At 36.2% G+C, this 24,172-nt stretch overlaps 1 long non-coding RNA gene across 1 annotated transcript; it reads left to right on the plus strand.

The window, feature by feature from the left end:
* Positions 1 to 4,388: 4,388 nt before the first annotated feature.
* On the plus strand, positions 4,389 to 12,375 carry LOC306798824. The gene is made up of 3 exons (XR_013773474.1): positions 4,389 to 4,512; positions 9,392 to 9,467; positions 12,239 to 12,375. It is a non-coding gene; the product is annotated as an uncharacterized lncRNA (long non-coding RNA).
* The last annotated feature ends 11,797 nt before the right edge of the window (positions 12,376 to 24,172 follow it).

The following is a 24,172-nucleotide window of genomic DNA, read 5'->3' on the forward strand; positions in this document are numbered from 1 at the left end:
TAATATTTGTACTCCAGTGTGTTATCTATACTCCAATTCTAATTTTATTCAGACTGTGATATCTTTTGAAAAAAAGTAACTAAAGAAAAAGAATGCAATCTAGTTTCAGACTGAAATAATTTCTCCAGCTCTCCTAATGGTACACAAACTCTCTTGAAACCTGATATATATTTTTTTCCAAGGTGTGAGAGTTGAAGTCTGATAAAAATTACAGCATAAGAACTGAGAATTAATGATGTATCTACCAGCCATGTTCCAAGTCCAGTTATTGCACTTAACTTAGATATATTTAGTCATTGAACTCATTATGAAGTCTGTCTTACTAGATATGTAAGGACTGTGTTTTCTTTATGCATCATGATAGTGTCTGTAGTAAAGAAAGAATTTCTTTTTGCCATGTGCCCTTTTAAATTAATGCTCATATATATATATATATATATATATATATATATATATATATATATACAATACATATATATTCACATACAATTATACAATTATAAGGCAACATTTTCTGTTTCCCCAGCATGAATTGAGTTTAACTTCTTTTGATTTAATAGATTTTTGCTGCACATACTGTGGTGGCACAAAGAACAGCATTTTGCTCAGTGACACAGTGCAGATGCTTTCAAATCTCTTCCTGTGTGAAACCAGGACAAAGGCAGAGTATTCAGCCTGCATTTGGGGGTGGAAGGATTTTGTAGCTTCTACAGGAGAGAAAGCTTTAGCACTACAGTTGAACCCACACTCCTGACTCATTTTTAGAGCAGCAAAGAGCTTAGAAGTGAGGAGGCAACACAATAAAAATATCCAAAATATTACATGGAATATTACACGTACAAAGACTAACCTTTGAAGATTTCTTTAGAAAAGAAACAGACATGAAGTTTTATTCAAAAAGAGGTATAATTTTTCAATTGGCCATTTTTGGTGATACAAAAGGAAAGTCAAACCTAATAGGAATATCAAAGGTTCCTCCAAAACTGAAAAGTAGTAAGTTATCAGAAAAAAGAAAAAGACCCTTGAATAATTGGAAAACAGCTATCTGCTCCATAGAGAGTTGCTCTCTTGAAGCTTTAAAATGGTTGTGAGAAATGCAGCTTGTGCCAAACAAAGGAGAAGATTATGAATTTGAATTGAAATATTAAAGTTCTAGTAGAATATATATGATTGAACATAAAATAATAATAACTAAATAACTTAGTTACTGCAAACATCTAAATTAGCTTTACAATTATTCTGGTATTGTTTATTTGAAAAATGCTTATGCTTCTTATGCTCATAGGATGGTGAGAAAAAAAAAAAAAAAGGAAAAACTAGAAGACCCTGACCTCTCATTCCTTCTCCCCAGCCTCAGCTTCAGTCGCTTTGCCCCCATTCTCCACCCCTGAGCAGTGCAGGGGGATAGAGAATGGCTCTGTACTCAGTTCATAACTGCTTCCCTCACTGCTCCTTCCCTCTCACAGCTCTGACATGGGCTCCTCATGGGCCTCAGCTCCTTCAGGAGATATCTGTGCTCCAGCACGGGGTCCTCCACTGGCTGCAGTGTGGATATCTGCTGTCCGTGGTCTTCTTCCCACACTGCAGGGGAATCTCTTCTCCAGTGCCTGGAGCACATCCTCCCCCTCTTTATTCAGTGACTCAGTGGCTACAGAGCTGTTGCTCCTGTATATTCTCATTCCTCTCTCTCACAAGCTTCAGTATGACATTATTTTTTCCTCTCTTCACATCTTTCTGCCAAGATGCCCCAGCCTGGGCTGTGAGTCCAGCTGTGCCCTGTGCTGGGTGAGTTGGAGCCACCTGGAACTGGCTGTGTCCCCCACCAAGGAATCTGCACCCAGTACAGCCCTCAAAAACTTGACCAATTTCTTCTAATAGGAGGAAATTAATTATTTTTTAAAAACTCCTACTTAATAAGAAACATCAGAGAATCTGCCAGGAATCTCACTGAAATTAAGGTGAACTTAAGCACTTAAATCTGCACATTAAGCTGCTTCATAAAAGGTATTTAAGTTTAGACTACCATAAAAAAATGTTATGCTTACTACAGTCAGCAAAGAAATCACATGAAACTGTGCATGTTTCCTGCAAGTACCTTGATGGACACCTGATTTATCAAGGTACTACATCCCATCAGCCCAGTCATAACTGTGATTGAGAAGATGAAGCCAGGGAATGGTGTGAATCCCTTAGATACACTAACTAATTGGAAAGTTCTTGGTTTTGCTGATTAATTGTAAAAATGGATCATTACATGCCATTTTTTTTATTACAAACATAAAGTATAATGTTGACCTGTCATCAGAGATGAAGAAATATTTTAACTACAACTGGACAATCACACACTCCCTAAAAAGTATTTTCTTCTTCTGACAAGTCTTCATTATGCTTTATGGCTTTAATTAGAGACAAAATGTAGGAAAGTATTTCAACTGTCTCAGATACTAGACAAAAGTAATACACTTTCCCCAACAGTGTGAGCTAACCTCTATATTGAAAGTGCCACTGGAGTATATGATGGCACTCCTTGGACTGTCTATGTTTCTCTCTATTTAAACAGTATAATATGGACTGTCACTGCTTTACTGGATGTATGTCTTATATCTTGGAGCAATAAGCCACAACATATTGTAGATTACAAAAAAGTCTCAATTGTTTTGGATGAACTTTTTTATTTCATAACAGTAGAAATCAAAAAACACTCATTAAAAATAAATTGACTAGAAATATTTTTAACCCAGGTATTCTTAGAGAAGTACCTCCAACTTGAGGCAGTTACAGGTAGTTTCAATCAGAACAAGAAAGTGCATAATTATCTAGTTGAACCTTCAGATGCAGTCATCTTTCCTTTCAAAAAATAATAGATCTGTACCTGCAGAATAGCACAACAACCTGCCACAGTCTAAATGACCTTGATACTGGATAGGCCCAACCACTTATAATTGCTCCTTTGCAGCTGGAAGGCTTGGCACATTTTTTGCTAGGAAACATTTAGTCATTTGTGTGGCAGATTTTATGTGGAAATGAGCTGTGAGATGATCAGGACTATGTAGCACAGACATAAAGAGATAGTGTTAATAATTTTTGTATTCTGCACACCAGGCAATTTTTGCATGTGTGGAGAATGAGAGTCAAAAACAGGACAGTGGGTTGCTCTCAGATGGAAACAGAAATCTCTGTTGCATGTATCCCACCAATAGTGTCTTCAGCTGCATCACATAAGTCTTTCAAAATTTTTATTCTGCTCAGCTTGTAAATTCCAGCTGGTCTCTGGTTCTACATGGCTGCTCCAGTTATTTGCCATCTTAACTACGCATAAAATCTCTCTTAACTCTCTTCCCCATGTATAAAATTCTGGCCTGTGTGACTATTTCTACATCTGCTGCAACAGTCTCTATTGACCATTTTAAAGTGCCTTATCTAGGTACAGTTTTGATAAATCTACAGCAGGAAATACCCAAGGGAACTTCTCGATGGGCCAGATTCTCCACTTGGGGTTTTAATCAACATGTTTGAGCAGATGAAATTAGTACAGCCAGAGCAGAAACTGCCTGAGGGAAATACTCCAAAAGCCTTCTTGAAGCCACTTTGAAACCTTTTGCAACATTAGCTCAAATACTTTGTTGTGAAAGATGTGAGATCTCTGTCATTCAACTTCCCTCAGGTTCAGTGAGCTGCCTCTGCAGAAGAGTGCCTGGGGAAATTTCTCACTCCCCAAGGAAATAAAGGAAATAATGATCCAAGTTGACTGGATGTGTGAGGTACCACTCTGATACCCAGCAATGCAACTACACCACATAAACTGTATTTTATACTTCTAACTTAAATGCTGCAGTGTTTGCCATATTTGTAAAATCTCATAATACAGACTTGAAATACCATACATATTTTAAGTTGGTTTACAAACTGGATTATAACTACTTCTCATGCAGAAATAGAAGCAAGGATGTTAAGAATTATTTCTCTACTCTGTTTCCTAGAAAAATTTAGCTTCCAATTGTAGAAGATTCCTAAAACATCCCAAAGCAGTACCTCAACAGAGGCTCTTGCAGACTCATTGCATAAAAACAGACATGGAGGAGACTTTGCAAAGAACAATGGACATGAAAACAGCTTTACCTCATACTTTACTCCCAGCAAACTTTTTAGGTGCACATATTTCTTCAGGAATATGGTCACATCACTGCAGGTCTTTAATTTTAGGTTAGTTCTTTGACCCAACAGAACTGCTGCATACTGAAAATCATTTTGAGAAATTTTAGTCCCAGTGCTAGTCAGGTACATAAATAAATACATAAAGTATGGAACAAACAATTGAATTCTCTTTGTTAGCATGAAAAACTTAGATTATATCTAAGGAATTCTCTCTTCTCTTTTTTTTTTCCCCCAGCCTGGAAGCAGTTTTGAATTCTAAATTTGAACGCTGTGCCTGTCCCCACAGTGATCTCTGTTGTCTACCTCTGCAAAGCAGGTGGATCCAAGCTGACTGTTGAGAACAATCTCTGGCACAAGGTATTGCCTGTTGGAATCAATATGACAGAACCTTCTCAGAGACTATTTAATGGCTGAATATATGCAGAAGTAAAAATTAAAGACAGTGAGTTTTTATAAGACTATAAATTAGTCCAGTTTTAAACTTTCCTGGACTAGAAGTCATTAATAACACCCTTCCTGCTAGTGCCTAGTTCTTACTATCATTCATTCTAATTAACAGTTTGTGTTCAAAGTAGTCAGTCCTCAGCAATCACAGCTGGCTCCAGCTGCAAAAATGCAATATCAAGGACTTGATGCCACCTAATTGGCACTGACAGCAGCAGCCCTGGATGTTCTTAGACTCCAGGGTGAAGGTAATGTGAATCTTCAGTGGATGTATTCTCCACACCTAATTCTGGATCTTGCATAAGGCTAGTGAGTTCTCACCCTCCACCTCAACTCCATTCTACTACCTGCCTGATCCTTGGGGAATATTACTTTTCCAGGTTGTGGCACTTTATCCTGCTGTTCATCTGCTACTAGAGCAAAAGAAATATTCTCACAGTTCAGGAGGTTGTATTTTTTCAATGAACACTTACTATATGTTTTTAATAGCTCTGGGGATGCTGCCCTCAACTAGTGTTCATATTTTCAAGGTTTTTTTGCTTACTAATGGGCACTTAAACTATGCATCATAACAAGAGACACCTGGCATCAAGTCCATGTCAACCATTTCTCACAGCAATTTGATCTTCAGCCTCACAGGCCAGAACTAGAGCTTCACACTGTTTGCATCAGGCACAATAAGGCCCATGAGCAGCAATGGTAACTTTTTACTACATTATTATGCAAAAAATGTTCACACAGTTGTGTACATTAGTGTGTTCCTGTTTAGGTTCAAAAGAAGTTACAATTAAAGTCTGCTTTGTGTGCTTCTACATTTATAGGGGCAGTATGCATCTGCTTCAGCTACAGCTATTTTATTAACGAATATAACTGTAGCATCAAGGGACTGAAAACTACATAGGGCCAGGCAGTTTTGTTAAATTTAAAACTGGATGAGCTCCCTAAGGAAAAAGAGCAGCTCCCCACTGTTTACCAGCAGGGGTTCCCTTACATATATTTATGAAATTTTCTCAGAGTTGACCAGATCAGCTTTGGAAAAAAATTGATCTAATTTCATACGCCTATAGAAAATCCTCCAAAAAGTTTTGATCCAAAACCCAACACTCTCCTTTAGGTTCTGCTAAACTTTTATTAAGCAGCTACAACTGCCTTCTGCCTCTCCTGTTATGTCCTATTAGGCAGAGGAGCCACCACAGTCATCTTTGTACCCATTACTTGGCTTCAAGGAACATTCCTGACTCCTCTGCCACAATTCAGTGCCAATCCAGGGTTCATACTTTACATACCCTTTTGTGACTGAGACTGTCAGTAGCTATTGAAGAAGAGAGTAATAAGCTGCTATTCTTGGATTTTGAGCTACATATACTGCATGACAGTTATGTCACCTAATTTTCAAGTATTCACTGGTTGTATCCAAGCTTTTCTCAGCCTCATATATTTAAAACTCTGTGGAATGGTTTAACAGTGTGCAGCTGCTTAGGAAAAAAATCCAAAACATCTATTAAGGGTTCTAAAAATAAGCATTTAAATGTACCTAATTACAAAGTACTAGAAACCCCACAGTACTGCAGCTATGTAACCCTGAAGGCAACAGAAATTTCCCTCTGCAGGTTAATTTAAATTCTCTCATCTGATCAGCCAGACACAAAGTATGTATTAGAGACCAGGCTCTTGAACTCTTTCTTCTTTCTTACTTATAAACCCTTTCTCTCTCTGATTTCTACATTCCAGCAAACTGTCTTTCATACCCAAGTTTGAGAACATTTATAGGCTCAGACTCAATGGCTTCATCCCTGAATTAATGTATATAACACTTATTTTTTCTTGGTTTTACAAAAGGCATAGGAGTTTACTGAGCTAAGGATTTGTCTTCAGAAGAAAATTTCCCCCCTGCTGACTTCCCAATAGACAAAAAATATTGACTGATAACTTTTAAGCCAAGGGTACAGGATCCGGAGTCCATTTTCTCTGAATTCAATCACACCCTGCTCTTAGTGGTCTTGGTTTCCCTGGGAAGTTTACATATCAAGAGGGACAATTAAGCTCTTGAAAGTATCTTTTTGAATACCAAAAATTGTCTCCATCTGACATACCAGGACCTCAAACACTTTGTATCATCATTTTACCTGGCTAAGCTGATGGGTTGATATTGAAATACTAAACACAGAAGTAGGGGTTGTTAATTTTATTAATTATATCACTAAACAAGATACATGATGCCAGTAAATGTAGGAAGAGCTGTGAGAAGGAACTGCTGCAAGCCATCTTCCCAGTAGTCGAAGTGTGTTGTATGTTTTCTTTTGCTGATCAATGGATAGTCCATCATTGTTGCCTCCTATTAAGTGCTAATAGGGATATCTTACTAACTATCTTATCTATGCTCTCCACTAAATAACATACCTTGGAAAACAATTACTCTTATTTTGTTAATCTCAGGTGTATAAAAATTATCTTGATTTAGTTGTGGAGTTCAGGAGAGAAGTCAGAAGTTTAAGAGGACAAATGATAATGCTCAGCAAAGGTAATAGTGTTAATCTTGGATATAATCACAGTCTTTTTAGTATTGGCAGAATCTAGTGTCAATGTTTGGTTCAACCAGATGAAAATAAATGGATTTGAGTTAGCTTCTCAGATGCCAATCTAATTAAACACAATGTAGAAAATATAAGTGACATATGTAGCAGAGCATAGAAGTATTTATGCAGTTCATGTAGCAGTTTTCAGGCGTAAAACATCAATGATTAAAGCACTCCATCGTTTATTTACTCACTACAAAGCAACTGGTCTCGGTTTTATGCAAAGCAAAGGCAAACTTTCATTTTAAATTACCCTTGTGGGAGTTAAGTATCACTCGATAATGACAGTAGGGGAAAATTCTGCTGAAACAATCCAGCTGCAGTTTAAACAATTCAATTACCCTTTACAATAGCTGGGGCAAGACCAAGTGCTAATGGGTTCTAAAGGAGAAGGTGACTTTTTTAAACTGGCTTAGTTGGTCATTTTCTGTTGCTGTTTGCACTTTGTCACTGCTAAGGGAAACTGAGGTTGATTGACAGAAAGTAAGAGTTTAAGCAAAAAGGAGAGTATCTAGAATATTAGGTCATAAACTGCCAGTCATGTCAAGTGGCACAGGATGATCTAGACATTACTGTTTGTATTTGAGCTGGGCTATGAACAACAAGCATGGGCTCTGAAGCCCTGCATTCATTCATAGGTATCGTTATTGCCTGGTGGGTCTGGTCTATTATTTTTTCCAGACTGCTTCAGTTTGACTGATAAATGGGTATAGGTTCCCAACATGACCACAACATGGTAGTTTTCCATCTGAAAACTCATAACATTCTCTGGGATCCAGTCTGGTTAAGACTACCTCAGCCTATTGATGACTAATGGCTCCCATAGGATGCCCTTCTGACTATCAAATGATATAGGATCAGTAAGGAAGTGAATAGGAGTGCCATTTAAGCTTATTTTTATTCATATTTACTACACATTACACTCTATTTTCATGATGCACTAGTAACTAATTCAGGAACTGCTGAGAAAAGCAATAAAACAAGTTTTACTTTCCGGGGTTGATTTATGGTGTTAAAATGATTTCAAAAAAATCTTTCAGCGCAAGTATATGTTCAACAATGAAATCTTATATTTTAATCAGTTTCCTTTTTTCGTTTGCATATTGCAAACAATGAAGTGTAAGTTCTTCTGCAGGTATTGTTTGCTTATATATTTTTATATGTTACCATGTTGATGATTCTACATTAAACCAATCTATTTGCAGAAGAGATCCCTGTTTTATAGCTCCATTTTTTATCATTTCTATTAATGATTTGAATATATGTTTGTATTTCATAATTTTGAACTATCATAGTTTGAAAAGAATAATCTTCATCTTTTAAACCTCTTCTGCTTGTTGTATCTGATTCCACAGAAATTCTGCTTCTAATTGTTTTTTACCTTAAAAGGTTTTTATTTATGTCATTATCTCTGTATCTTATTCTTTCCCAGACATTCCCATATTCCCTCAAAAGATCCTGTTTTAATTTGATTTGAGCTTTATTTCAGTCACTCTACAAAGACAATTTCTAAAGGCAGGAAAATAATGTCCTAAAAAGCAAGTCCTGTGGGAGATCTACAAAACGACAATCATCTTCTTAAAATTTCACAGACTTATTATGCTAAGAATTCCAGTAATGAATACTGTATTCCAATCTTTAAGCATGCAACCCAATTTCTTATTTCTCTTTTACGCCATTCACAGGAATCCACTGACCCCATTATATTTCTGCTAACTTGTCTTTCCGTTATAGGAGACAAATGTTATTATTGTATTTGTGCAATCCATTTTCTTCCTTGCTTAGGCAATATAGCCTTTGATTCTTTTTGGTAAAAATATAATTTTATATAAATATATATTTATATAAATTGGGGATTCAATTTGGGTTTAAAGAGTGACTTCTTGTGAAAAAATTACAGACTAGGATTATATAGATGGGCAACTACAAAGCAAAGCTGATAAGGCATGTCTATAGTCTGGGTTTAAAATGATGCCCACAACATAATTAAAGAATTGTGATGGCGTCTGATTACTGACAGCAGCCTTCTCTTCCTTTTTTTTTCTTTTTTTTTTTTTTTTTTTTGTTCTGTCTGACTTACCCCAAGGCTGTACAATTACTGATCTATTATTCCATTGCCAATCATTAGGTAGTTCTTATTAACAACTTTTTGCCTGTTACAATAATGCAGATGTCACAGTGTTACACAATCCTTGTTACTGCATTTCTCCCTGCAGATTTCTTAGATTGAAATGGGCGTTGAAGTAATTTAGAATATGGCAGTAATGAAATGGAAGGGGCGATTGTGAAGAGGTAAGTGAGTAACCTAAGGTCAGACTTACTAAATCTTAACTAAGTATCCAAATAGTGAGGAAACTTAGGCACAATTCAACCTGTATTTCTGTTCTTTCCTAATTATCCTTGTATTGAATTTTATCCTTGTATTTTCATGTATAAAACCTGAAAGGAACTTTTTTAAATATACATACACACTTATACATCTTTCTTCATGTGTGTATTAAGAAAACCTATGTGTTTCAATATGTTTCCTCTGTCAAGTTAAATTGCTCTTGTCTTGAGTGAGGTATCAGTTAATATTTTCACCAGTAATCTAGTAGAGTAAATGCAGACTGTTCTTATTAATCATTCCACAGAATTTAAGACAACATGGGTAGCCAGTATGTTCCTGGATTGAGGGAAAATTAAAAATTATATTGAAAATTTAAACAATTCATGAAATTAAACACAAGCAAGTTCCAAGTGATTAATTTTTTGCATAAACTTGTTTCAAATTCATCTGACTAGTTAACAGTTCTGTAAAAAACCATGTAGAGGTTGTAGTAGATCATGACCTGAACATGAGTCAAAATGCTGCCAGAGAAACTCTAACAAACAAACAAACAAAAAAAAACCAAAAAAACCCACCCAAAACAATTAAAAAAATAAACAAACAAGAGAAAATCCAAATAAAATCAACCAAACAGAACCAAACCAAAACAAAACAAACAAACAAAAAACCCAACCACCAGAGATTATCATAGATATAGAGAAAGTGGCATTTTCTGTAAGATGCATTTCATATATTTTCCCTCTATTACCTCTAAGGCCCCAAGGCAGAAACATTAGGTGCAGAGTATAGTGGAGAGCAATGAGAATTCTTGGTCTAGAATATTGGTCTATATGAAGTCTAGAAAGCATGACATATGAGAAAAAATTGAAAAAAAAATGGAATTGCTTAGCCAGAAGAAGACTGAGGTTGATAGAGAGAGTCCTGAAAAACATAAAAGGCTGCTGTTGGAAAGAAAGGAATATTTAATTTTTTACCTCAGGGGATAGCATAAATAACAATTGGCTTCAGTCTCAAAAATGTATAAATTTACATTAAGAAAAAAGTGTTTCATGGTAATAGTAGTGAAGCTTTCTATGAGACTGTGGTACTGGATCACTTTTTTTTTTCCTTGTGACCTGAACTAACATCTGTTGGAAATAATTGAGGAAACTTTGCTCCTGTCTGGGATATTTAAAATATTAGATGACCTTCTGAAGTTCATTTGAGCATTATGAATACATTATTATAAGATTCTTTTTTTTTACTTTTTTGGTTTTTTGGTTTTTTTTGGTTTTTTTTCTGTTTATGAAGTAGATACATATAACATACACAGATATTTTTAAGAAGAGCAGCAGAACCTTCCAAAAGCACTACTATGGGATGAGTAAATGACAGTAGTATTTAGATGTCTTTGACAGATCAAATGTGTGAGCTTTATTTTGTGTCACATCTCTTAAAAGTCAAAACCATCAGGTTGCCTTCAGAAGGCTGGATAGTTCAAAACTTGATGCACAGCACTAGAGCATGTAAAACTTTTAACAAAATAGAATTTACAGGAAAGAAGCATCAAGCCAATCCTTTCCTATATTATGAATTCTCAAGCTTTTTTGAACTTGTTGAAAACTCCAAAAGACTTTGAGCTGGGCTTACATGGTTCCAGTTAAGTCCCTGCTGTGTTGTGCATGTCAAAATCCATTGAAATGCTGACTGCAGCTGGCTTGATGTACTGAGCTGTTTATTTCTGGGAATTTTATGCATTTGACCAGTTTTGAATTTTTAATGAAATGTCCATGGCTTAACACAGGAGAAAACAATAAAGTAAATGGTGCTGATTCTCATACTGCTTACATCAGTTCATGTTTGAATTAACTTCACAAATGTCAGTGGAATTTCTTCTTGATTACACTAATGAAACCAACTTAGAATCAGTCATGCTTTTTACAACAAAATAAATCTGTGTTTATTTTTTAAAAAAATACTTCATCTTGAAATGCTTTAAATACATAGTTGAGCACCAAGTTAATAGCAAACAGTATTGTTCTCCCAAGTTGTGGCTCAATTTTCTCACTCTGATTAGCTAGCAATTTGTACAATTACACCTAAATGGATGCAAAGCTGATTTCACTGCTTATTTTATTACAGCACTAAAGCAGGTACAGGCCTATCTGCAATGCTTGTTTACAGTATTACTCATAAACAATTTTTTTTCATACTCTATTAAAATTTCCCAGCTTGATTAGCTACCAATCTGCACTAAAACACTCAAGTTAAAATGAAAAGCTAATTGCTCTGAGTTGCTCATATCATTTGCACGCAACAGGATTTATTTGGGCTAATGAAGCTCCAGAATGGGTTGGCTTCTATCTCACAGCCTTTTTCTGCCTTTCTGCTTAATAATAAAATACGTTCAAAATGTCAATATAACAAAGTTCTTTTAGACCTGTAAGGTAACCAGTCAATATGATGATACCCTCAAGTCTGTGAAAAAGACAGAAATCAGTGGAATTCTAGAAACTAACTAAAAATTGCATTTCAGAACTAATTATTTGAAGAAAAAAATGTAGTTAAAAGAAAAAAATATACACAAGGGCAAGAAAATTTGTGAATTCTAAAACAAGAGCTCGTTAATATAATTTATAAATAATATAGTTGCTGTGGTTTGAATGACCACTTGCTAATAGTTTGTTTGCTACAACACAGGTTTATTTTCACTGCATAATGGTTCTTTCTTTTCTCTGCCTTTTCTGATGTGCAGTATTCTGCCATGTGCAACATATTTCTTCTTCTGCATTTTTTCATATTGGTTCAAGAGACAGGAACGTAAGCCTGCCATCAACCACAGCACAGTTCATATCTTGAAAAGTCAAAGCTTCTGATCCTGGAAAGGTAGAGGCTGGAGAAAACACAGAAATCAGTCTTGGACAAACACTCAGATCACTGAGAAATTGTGCTGAAACCCTGTACTTGTCAGTCTTGCTACACTCAAGTCTATTGTGAATCCACAGCCCAAACCCTGCAAAAATCAAGTTAGTTTCCTAAATATTTCAGCCTGCCTGATGCAGAGTGTTGATGAAATGAGAAAGAAGAATGAGTACCAAGTCCAAAAACATGAAAGGGCAGATCTACCTCTGAAAACTCTGTGAAGGAAAGAAGAGGCCACCATTTACATGGTACAGTACTTGCCTGAGGTGTGAGACCTAAAATCCAAAATCTTCTTGGGTCAATTAAGTTAAATGTTATTAACTGCTTAAAAACTCAGGTGTTAGTTGTAGCTATATTCTACCTTTCCTATTGGAGAGGGAATAATACAGATCAAAGTTTCTAATAATCAGGCCCAGCAAAAACATGAAAGAAAGTGATTTCTGTGCTGAATCTGGCTAGGATGGTGTTAATTTTCTCCATGGAAGCCCTTATGGTTTTTATCTGTGGCCAAAAATTGTTAACACACCAGTGCTTCAGCTACTGCTGAGCAGCTGCAGAGCATCAAGGCTGTTTTTGCTTCTCACAGTGCCCCCACCCCTCCAATAAAACCCATTGATGATATGTTTTTTCCTCCTTTTTCTCCCTCTGCTTCCTGTGGTAGTGGACTGGGCAGGCTGGGGAGGAGGCAGATGAGACAGCTGACCCCAGCTGACCAAAGGTATATCACATACAGTATCAAGCACTACAATAAAGGCTGGGGGAAGAGGAGGAAGGGAGTGGTATTTGAAGTGATAGCTTTTGTCTTCCCAAAATACTGCTATGCATGTTGAAACCCTGCTTTTCTGAAGATGGCTGAACACCTGCATGCTAAGGGCATCTATTGAATTAATTCTTTATATTGCTTTGTTTGCACATGCAGCTTTTACTTTTCCTTTTAAACTGTCATTATGACAAGTCACAAGATTTTTCTCACTTTTTTTTCTTCTGATTCTATTCCCCATCCTGCTGGGGCAGAGGTGTATGGACTGCTCCATGGGGCATTAGCTGCTAACTGGCATCAACACATAACAACTTTCAAAGCCAGCTCAGGAAGGCTGAGCTGAATTTGAGCAGCAAAAAAATAGTTTTACATAGTGATGTGAAAAAGGCAAATTCTTTAAGAATCACACAAATCTCTGGTGATGTTTTAAGTCCAAAAAAAGAGAAAACAGGATAGTTATAGCAAAAATTTAGGAGTTGTAGCCTATTGGCTGACTATCAATTGTCTCTTTGAAACACTTGCACTAGGCAAATGAAAGTAGTTCTAGAGAGGTCAGAGTTTTTTTCACTGATTTATTCATAAATAGAATATCTCCCTTACATGTCAAAGTCACTGGGAAAAAGCAAATAAAAATTCACAAATGAACTTTGTCAGAATTAAAATACAGGCACTATCCTCTTAACATTGTCAGGGATATTTCTTAGAAAATTAGATGGAATGCATGTATCAGAAAAGAAGCAGTCTTTGCTAAATAGGTGATAACAAGTGTTCATTAAGAGTTCATTGCACTCAGTAATGTTACTTTTATGTTGGCAAGAATAATCCAATCAGTTACCAAATACACATTATGATAACTAAACCCTAGGAAAAATTTCACATATGAAACCACTGTCAGTTTACTGTTTATTTTGAATTCAGAAATATCTTATTCCACTCAGACAGATGAAATGTCAGTGGCTTTCCAAAGTGTTAAAGCTTTTCAAAAGAAATATTGTGATGACATTAGAAATTAATGTGATAAGCAAGCAGTTTCAGTAAATAGCATCTTGTTGAAATGTCAACAGCTAAGCAAGAAAGACAAACTACATGTTCTAATATGAATTTGTATCCAGAGGGAAGCTTTACCGTGTAAAAATATTATAGAAAATAACATTTTTAAGCAAATTATATTAAATTCTATTTATATAGATAATTTTTTCTGTCAGCCTTCTATACCTATGTTAAAAAGATGGTTACCCTTTTAAAACTTCAAAATCAAATTAAATAATGACAAATACATAAAAACTAGTTACAGATGCTGTGATAAAGAACAATATTTCAAGAAATGGGCTATTGCCCTTAGTACAGAGGATATCAGACCAGATATTCCAATTGTCCATCCAACCTTAAAAACCTCATGATTTTTTAAATCTCAAAAGAAAGTGTAAAAGGATCTTAAAGATCCCATGTGTGATGTAGGTGAGGTTTCTTCAGGAAGCACACAGGCATGAAAACATTGGAAGCTGATATTCTCTCAATACTTCATCACACACTGTGCAAAGTAACAAACTCAATCTGCCAGTTTTATGAAAAGTTGAGTCAGATATAAGCATAATGCAATAATATTAAGACTCTAAATGTCAATAAGAAGACCAAAAGAAGAAAAGAAAATAAATAGAGAACTTGACTCTCTGTCATAATACCTCATGTCATCATATAAGGATTTCAACTCCATCAAATCTGAGCTTAATTCACCAAATGTTTAATTAAGAATTGGAAACTTCCCCCTTCATACCTCCATACTAGGAATTTTTTCACATATTAAAAAAAAAATTACAATGAGAATAATTAATAACATTGAAGAGGTTTTAATTTTTTGTTTCCACATAGAAAGTGGTTCTGTGAAAATATGTCTGTAACAATAGAATGAATTTTTAACAGGGAACATTAGCAGAAGTCATGTGTATCAAAATCAAGCTTGGTCAAATAGCACACATTAAAAAGCAGAGTTTTATCTGAGAATAGGCCTCTTCATCGTGGTTCATTCCACTAACTAAGTCAAAGTTTGTAAATGAGAAAGAAATATTATCATTTTTTTCTATTAATAACTCAGTGTACAAGACTATATGCTTTTGGGCTATTTCAGCACCCCAAGATGGAAACAGTATTATTCTACAATCTTCAGGGCCTTTGTTTCAAGATCCAATTTATTCTTCAAACAGAACAAAACAAGAAGGAATACAAATCAATGCAGTTTTCTTATTAAAAAAACCAAAATAGCTGTAGTCTCTGCAAGGACTTTCCCACTTGTTTGTTTTTCATATGCCCTCTCAGAATAATACCTCTTACTTTAATAGTTCGTAACATATTCAGAGACAGGGAGTACTTAATCTTCTTTTGACTATTTCACCCTGCCTGAGAGGGTGTCCACAGTGCAAACAAATTAAAATATGTGGTTTTAACTTTCAGTGTTTTTTCTGCATTACATACCTTAAGCTGAATAAGAAAGAATTATTATTTCAAGATTATAGTATTCTCAAGTATTAATGAAAAAATCCAAATAGGAAAAAGATGTTTTAAATTAACTGTAGCCCTCAACCCCAATGGATAATTCCTTAGTGAACATTTTCTCATTGTTTGTCCATCTTAATTCAAACAGTCCAAAACAAAATGGGTTTTCAACAGAATAGAGATAGTATAAAAAATGTACAGTTGTCTTCCTTTCTTCATATACACTACTGCATGGTAAAATATGTCTCCATGTATTTCAGAGGCAGTTGCCTATAAACCAGTAATGTGGTGATTAGGAATATTTCAAAATGAAAGGAATAATGTGGAAAAGCATGTCCATGTGAAGAGTATTCTCATACCACTGAGAAACCCAGCTGATCAAAATGGCTCTTATGCTACCTGGTTCTCTTGTTCTTAATTGAATTTAAATTACAACTTACCCAAATCTACAAAGAATTCCTGTGACTTTCTCTCCAAACCTGTCTACCATTTACTTATCAGAAAAGCAGCTGAAACTTTCTATGCATTTGCTCCTAAACACTGATGTGGAGCTACATTATACTCTGACTGAATTGCATCTTTTTGGGAAATGCTATGCCAATTCATACAATTATAGTGTTCTTGACAACATGGTTTAGGAATAGGTCACTGAAAAACACCATGAACTGCAATGTGTGTGGTAATAAGATACCAGAGACTTCTTGACATGATTCAGTGCACCATGGACATGGAGCACAGGTCTGTTGAGAGCCTGGTAATAGTTATCTGATATTAAATGCCACTCAATATGATTGATGTTGGAAATTTACTGTGGAAATGAACACTTATGAAAGGTTTTGTCAAATTCACAGAATCATAGATTCACAAAATCACAGAATTGGTAAGGCTGAAAGAGACCACAGTGGGCCATGTGGTCCAACCTCACTGCTCAAGCAGGGTCATCCCAGAGCACACAACACAGGATCCAGAGGCTTCTTGAATAGCTCAGTGAGGGAGACTCCAAAACCTCTCTGAGCAGTCTGTGCCAGTGCAAGGTCACCTGCACAGCAAAGAAATTCTTCCTCATATTCAGATGGAACTTCCTAAGTATCAGTTTCTGCCCTTTATCTCTTATTCTATTGGTTGTCACCACCAAGAAGTGCCTGGAAACATCCTCTTAACCCTTCAGATACTGATAGACAGTGATGAGGTCCTCTCTTGGGAATATCTTCTCAAGGCTGACCAGGCCCAGCTCCCTCAATCTTTCCTCATAAAATATATGCTCCAATCCCTTAAATATCTTTGTTGCCGTGGATCCACTCCAGGAGCTCCATGTCTGTCTCATCCTGAGGAGCCCAGAGCTGGACACAGCACTCCAGATGTGCCTCACCAGGGCTCAGTAGAGGGGCAGGATCACCTCCCTCAGCCTGCTGGATGTGTTCTTCCTAATGCACCCAGGACACCACTGGCCTGCTTGGCCACACGGCACTGCTGGCTCTTGGAGAGCTTGTTGAGAACACCCAGGGCCTTTTCTGCAGAGAAACAGCCTGTGCTGGTGCATGCGGTTATTCCTCCCCATGTTCAGGACCCTGCCCTTTCCCCTGTTGAGTTTCAGACAGTTCCTCTCTGCCCATCTCTCCAGCCTGCCCTGGTCCCTCTCAAGGGCTGCACAGCCCTCTGGGCTATCAGCCACTCCTCCCAGCTTTGTGTCAACAGCAGATTTCCTGAGGAGGCCTCTGCTCCTTCATGCAAATCACTGACAAATAATTGAAACAATACTGGGCCCCGTACTGAATCTTGGGAGACACCACCAATGACAGGCCTCCAACTAGATATTCTCTTTTAAAAAGGAGAAGGTTAGGAGTTGTTTATGATTTAATGAATCTGCTGTGCAATGGTTTGATACAACTACTATATAACCAAGCCATTTTTTTATAATCAATTAATTATATTTGTATTCATTTCATATTTACAGTGTGTTGATTATAATTAATATTTGCAGTCTACTAGTCTATAGGTTTCATATTGGCAGGGAAGAATTGGATAAGAAAGCTTTTTGAAAGCTGGACATCTGAAAATCTGGCAAGGGAGTAGACTCATTATGGATTGTACAAAATTATGATTGTGTTTTCCAAATGGTATTCTCAAAACAACCAGCAGCAATTAACTTGCTGAGACTTTTAATAACAGCATATAAATAATAAATAATAAATAATAAATAATAAATAATAAATAACAAATAATAAATAACAAATAATAAATAATAAATAATAAATAATAATTTCAAAGTTCCTATATGCAAATTTTTTCAACTCTTTTTGAAAATAAATATTATTTCTAGTCAACAATATACAACAAATAACTTAAATAAACTAAGTATTCCATGAGTAAATTGCATGTAGTTTAACCGATCGTGTTTCATTGATTTTTTTACTTTTTAAATTACTTTTTTCAATATATTTTGTACAACCAGAAATAATTACTTTATTTTCCTGAATTAGAGCATTTGAGCAGCTTTCTCAATGCTGCAATATGTAGAAACACTCAGAATTATAAAGTTTTTATTCTCCTTAGCTTAATTATTAACAGAACAAAACCAATACACCTGGTAAGTCAGCAGAAGTAGTTCTTGAACACAACCATTTTATAACCAGAGATACAAACCAGGTATTAGAAGAAGAGTCTGATTGGAATTTACCACTCCAAGATCTTGAGTTCCTATGAATTTTCTATCTTCCTAATACTGTTTTTCTCTCTTTCTCTCCAGACACATTAAGAATGAGATTTCTCTCATCTAACTGTATATGTTTACACTGTAAGATCATATTTCAAAATTAGCCAAGTTAGAATCCTTTCCCAGTTAGTAAACAAACCAAAAAACCAAAGAACAATAGCAAAGGTTGCAACAAAATAGTTTAATCTCTGCCTTTGAATAAGATGGGTTTTCTCTTGATCTTTTTCTGCTGTCTCTCTCTTTTTACTGACATAATAGGAGTTTTTTATGACTAGTTCATATGTGGAAATTTCTGCTTTTGTTCAGAATAATATGTCCTCCCTTGATCCAAAAACCTGCAGTTTCTTCATATCTACATCCAATAGTGCTTTCAGGAACTAGTTAAAAATATGTGGCCACCCTTCCTCTCCAGGTGCAACAGGTCATTCTCCCTGATCCTAATAGGTGCCCCTGGTTGCAACTTTGCACAGCTGTGTGCTGCTGATCTCTGTGTGGAGAATACAGAGCCTTCAAAAGCAGGTGTCATGCTCTATGAATACAGGAGATGGAACACCTGCAGATGGAAGAGTAAGGAAAATTGTTGTCTTATTCAGAACTTTAAATATGGTTGAGAATAGTAAATAATTAAGTAGGTTATCTTTGTTTCAAAAAATTTCAATAATTGTTTTTGATCATTTTTGTTATAACAATTTATGGGGTCTCTTCTTAGATAGCACATTTTCCAGAATTTCTGAGGAATTCTTAATGAGATTAATAAATTATGTGCAATAATTTCAATAATTTCAATATGACAGAATCACAGAACAGTTTGGGCTGGAAGGGACTTTCAAAGATCATGGATAGTCCAACCTCTGTGTCATGGACAGGAACATATTGCACTAGACCAGGATGATCAAAGCCCCATCCAACCTGGCTAAGAATAATTGCAGGGTTGGGGCACCCACAACTTCTCTGGACAACCTGTTCCAGTGCCCCACCTTGTCATAAAAAATTTTTTCTAATCTAAATATATCTAAATATATCCTACTTAAATTTAAAACCTTTTCCACTTGTCCTGTCACTACAGCCCTTGGTAAAAACATTCATTTTTTCTTATGATTGTCCAATACATGTTTAAAGATCACAGTAAGGTGTCCTCATAATCTTCTCTTATGGAGGCTGAACAACCTCAGCTGTGAGACTTTCCTTATAGGAGATGTATCCCAATCTTCTGGTAATTTTTGTGGCCCTCATCTAGACCCACTCTCACAAGTCTATGTCATTTTTGTACCAAGGATTCCTCAGGGGAGTTCAGAGGAAGAGTCAACTCCCTGAATCTGCTGGTCTCACTTCTTTTGATGCAGCCCAGGATACAGCTGGCTGTCTGGGCTGCATGGCATATTGGCCAGATATTCATCCACCAGAATCCCCAAGTTCTCTGAGGGGATGCCCTCAATCTGTTCAGCACTCAGCTAGTATTGGTACTGAGGTTGCTCCAGCCCAGAGACAGAAACTTGCATTTGGCCATGTCAAAATTTATGAGGTTTACATGGGTGCACTCCTCAGTCTTCTAGAGGTCCCTCATTAGTCTTCAAATTTCAAGAAATCATGAGATAATTTTTACTTATAGCATATTGCTTAAGAACATGAGATTTCATGATAATAATAACTTTCAAATATTTTTAATTGTCCTCTGATAGTAACTTCATTTTTTCTTATTTTTTCCATATCCAGGAGGCCAAGAAATTATTTCTTTTTTCTTTTTACATGAAGTTCAGCTTTTAAATAATTTCCATTTCTAGAATGGCTGCAGCTATCAGCAAAAGTTAGTTTAACAATATGAGAAATTATTAGCAGTGGCAACATCAAATTAGACAGACTGGAGAATAAGCAATGCAAACCATTTTGTTAAATAGCTGCATGATCCAATAATGACTGGTGGTTTGGAGAGAAGAAAAATCTAGACAGAAAAATCATCCAGAAATTGCCTAAGGACAAAGGTTTCAATTTCCCAGTCACTTGCATACCCAACTAAGTCGGTTCTCTCAGGTAGTTTAAATGAAGTTAATGGAATTGTTAGTGGATGATATAGCTGTCTGCAAGACTGGGGCCAGAGAGGGCAATTCTATTTTCTCTAATAGACAAGGGGAGAACAATTTTACAACACAAGCAGGAACTTGTTCAGAAAATGATTGGGGCAGAGTAATCTTCAGTTGCCACCAATTAACATATTATAAAGCATGTTGCAAGACTGGGTTTATTTCCCTCTTTGCTTTGTGCAAATATTCTTTAGTTATTGTTAAAGATTTTAAAGGCCAAGCTCAGGCATTTCAGTCACGATAATTGTTGCAAAAAGGCATAAGGAGATTCAGTTCAAAGACTGTGCAGCCCTATAAACTGGAGAATGAAAGAGAAGGGGGAAAAAAGTACAAATATATAAGCTGCTATAAAATTTCCACAGCCTTCATCTAATAGATTAAAAACAGTAAGTGACTGATTGAAAAAATATTTCTATTGGAATAAATATTTATTAACTATATTCAAAATTTCAGAACTGATGCTAGAAACGCTTGGTTGCAGAATAAACTGCAAAAACATATGATTCATTTATAGCAAATACTTTTTTTTTCCCAAAAAATTTATGAAGGAAAACCTTAGAAGAACATTTATAAATTTTCCCCACTGGTCACTAAAGTTGAGTTGATTCTATCAATATCTCCTGGCTTCTCTTACCAGAGAGAAAAGTGTATGCATCTCACTAACTCATTCATTAGGAATGATGAACCTCAAAACCTAAAACTTGGAGGTAGAAAGTCACGCTATAAGTAACTGTGCCATCTTTTACCAAATATTCGGCTTCCTAGGAGGACTTCTGCAGCACAGCAGTGCTCATTTCCAACAAAAGTTAAAATTTTGTTGAGGGGGTATCACGTTTTATCTTCTTTTTTCCAGGGCCAGGATTAAATGCTAGAGATGGTATTTCTTGTTCAGACTAAGATGTTTATTAATTCTTATCTACGTTACAGTCCAACAAACTGTGAGTTCTACAGCACTTCATGCTAACAAGCTAAAAATGGAGACGTATCTCTCTTTCTCTGCAAGTCTTTTTAAGGACCAAATGTCCAATTAAGAAATGACACCTAAATTATTTTTACTTTTAATCTAATAAGCGACCACCTGTGGCCCGCAATGCAGACTTTTCTATCCAATCATACAATACTACCTAGACCTATGGAGAAGAAGATGAAGGACTAAGCCTCTGCCCTAAAACCTCCATCTTGGTTCATCTACATTACTATATTCTAAAACCCCAAATTCTAAATTCTCCACCATATGATATTACACACTTCTATTTAAACTACACACACATAATCCCAGTTCTATCATTCAATTTTGGAAGCCTTCTCCACAGCCTCAGGTCACAAGCAGTGTTTTCTTGGGAGTCAGTGCCTGTCAGCACAGAAAGTCTAAAATTCTCAGTTCCCAGGGTTACAACAAAGGGGAGTAAAACATTTTTCTAACATTTTTCAGAAAGGGTGGGTGATACAGTAGTACTCTCTTAGTGATGTCCTGGTGAAAGTACATTCTACTGGGGCAAGGGTGGAAAACAGCCTGGGAAGTCCATGGGCTTGCTCCTACTGGGTCTGAAGCCTGGAAAACTAAAAAGCTGTGTCTGCTTATCACAGAGATAGTCATGCAGTGTACATAACTTCACTAGTGATGAAATATAGCATGAGGACATGTAATTGTCCCTTAAGTGCTGTGCAATTTACTGCTGTGGGAGCTGGGGAGTGCTTCTCACTGTAGGCTGTTCACCAAGCATGCACAGGTGTTCAGGGTGAACACCCTCCAGGTGTTTCTCCCTGACATTGCAGTGGCAGTGTTTCTATACCCACTCAGAAAACTTAACATTTGTCTGCAGACCTAGAAACATTTTTTAATAGCTCCTGTAGGACAGATGGGCACAACTTTTATGTCCAATTAAAAAAAAAAATCCAGAAGATGCACCAGTGGGAAATCTGGATTTCTGAGATTTTTGGAGAGTAAAACTCCCCTAAAGCTATAAATCATTTGAGAAAATCTTGGCTCAGACCTATTTTTCTGTGAATCCCAAGAAGCACTATCCTGGGCTTTGACACACAAACTCTCTCTAATGCTCCCTGACTTCCAGGGTCTCTCTTGGCCTTTCCAGCTGTTCACTGATTACCCTCAACGCTTGACTGCTTCTCTCAACTACTCACCCTCATCTTTTGTGACAGACCCTCTGCCTTTGATGCTGTGATTTTCTGCCATGTCTTTTTTCACCTTTGTGCCTTTCTCACCACGCATAGTCTCAAGGACTAAATTTCTCTCTCAGATTCTATCAGCAGGGATTTAAGATTTGGCTTCAAAGAAAATTATGTTCAGATGAAGCTGATGCACCACTTAAGCTCTTAACAGAGACTAAAACTTAGATATGTGTAAAATTATTTTCCCCCACACCATCAGATGATGCTTTTACTAAGCACTGAAATGGCCAAGTTTAATAGGCAATGTAGTAAAGCAGCAGAAATTATATGCTTTTGTTTTGAAGTTCCGTACAGCAGTGACAGGTTAATTTTTAATGCATTATCCAAGAAATGTCAAAATCTTATAGAAGATATATCTTCTACTGGCTGCAAGATTCTTTTGTTTCATTCTTTTGAAAGCTCCTGGAAGCTAGGAAAGGAATCAATATCTCCCTTTCTTATACTCATTCTTTCCAAATTGTCTACATTGTCATGATCAGGTTGTTTCCTCTGCTGCAGCCTTCAAACATTGGTAAGTGAAGTCTGCCCCACGAAATAGTTATTACTGTGTAACCAGACTGGGCCTAAGGTTACCTTAAAAATGCCATAGGGATTCGGGTTTGTTTTTTCAAGAAAAGATAAGTAATTGTAGCATTGTTTACTGTGCAATGTGCCATGTCCAATCAATGTCAAAGGGAATTTTTAGGGTTGGTACAGGAAAGAAGGATTGCTTTCACTTGAGTATCCTTATAGCTGCTAGCTACAAGCTCAGTTTATTTCCCTTGTAAGTAAATGCTGTATCTGTGCATGAAATTTCTTCATAAAATATGTAAAAACTGCCTTTTTTTTTTTTTTTTTTGTTTTTGTTTTTGTTCAACGTACTTCAGCTCTTGGGAAAATGAGCAACTTCTCTAAACATCCAGTTGCCTCTGTCCTGACAAACTATTCTTATATCTACTATCTTATATCTGCTAAACTTCATTCAAAGACTTTTTTCCTGTGCTCTAGGTGATGGTTACAATTTGTAAGATGAAATAAAGTCCTTCACAGTATTTGTTTTTGGGTTTTTTTTCACTTGTGAGATGTTTGTAGTACTATATTGCATATGTAATTTGTAGTGTACACAGGAGCATAAAAGATAACAGTGACCCCCCCCTTCAGCCAGTTTTCTACACCTAACCATTCCTGCTTAAAAATCACACTATTGAGAGGCATTTTTAGGTTTGGAACCTGACAACATAGTGCAGTGGATTTCATCCCTGCATCCAAAAATCCATGCTGCTGTCATGGGAATTGTTAATGTACCATGTTATCCAATGTCAGCAATAGTAAAGAAAGGACCACACAGAGTAAATATTTAATTTAAAATTTCAGTCTCTCGAGATTCAAACTGTGACAGACATCTTGGGAAAATAAGCTATCCCATGGCATGTTTAGCAGGCAACAGGTTTCCCTCATCCTGACACCTTGGACTTTCTGTAACATAAGACATTATCATCAGAGATTCACTCTTCCAAGCAATGTAAATGGATTTTCTGGAATTTTTTTTTTCTCACT

Source organism: Erithacus rubecula, assembly GCF_903797595.1.
Source record: "Erithacus rubecula genome assembly, chromosome: 2".
Taxonomy (NCBI): Eukaryota; Metazoa; Chordata; class Aves; order Passeriformes; family Muscicapidae; genus Erithacus; species Erithacus rubecula.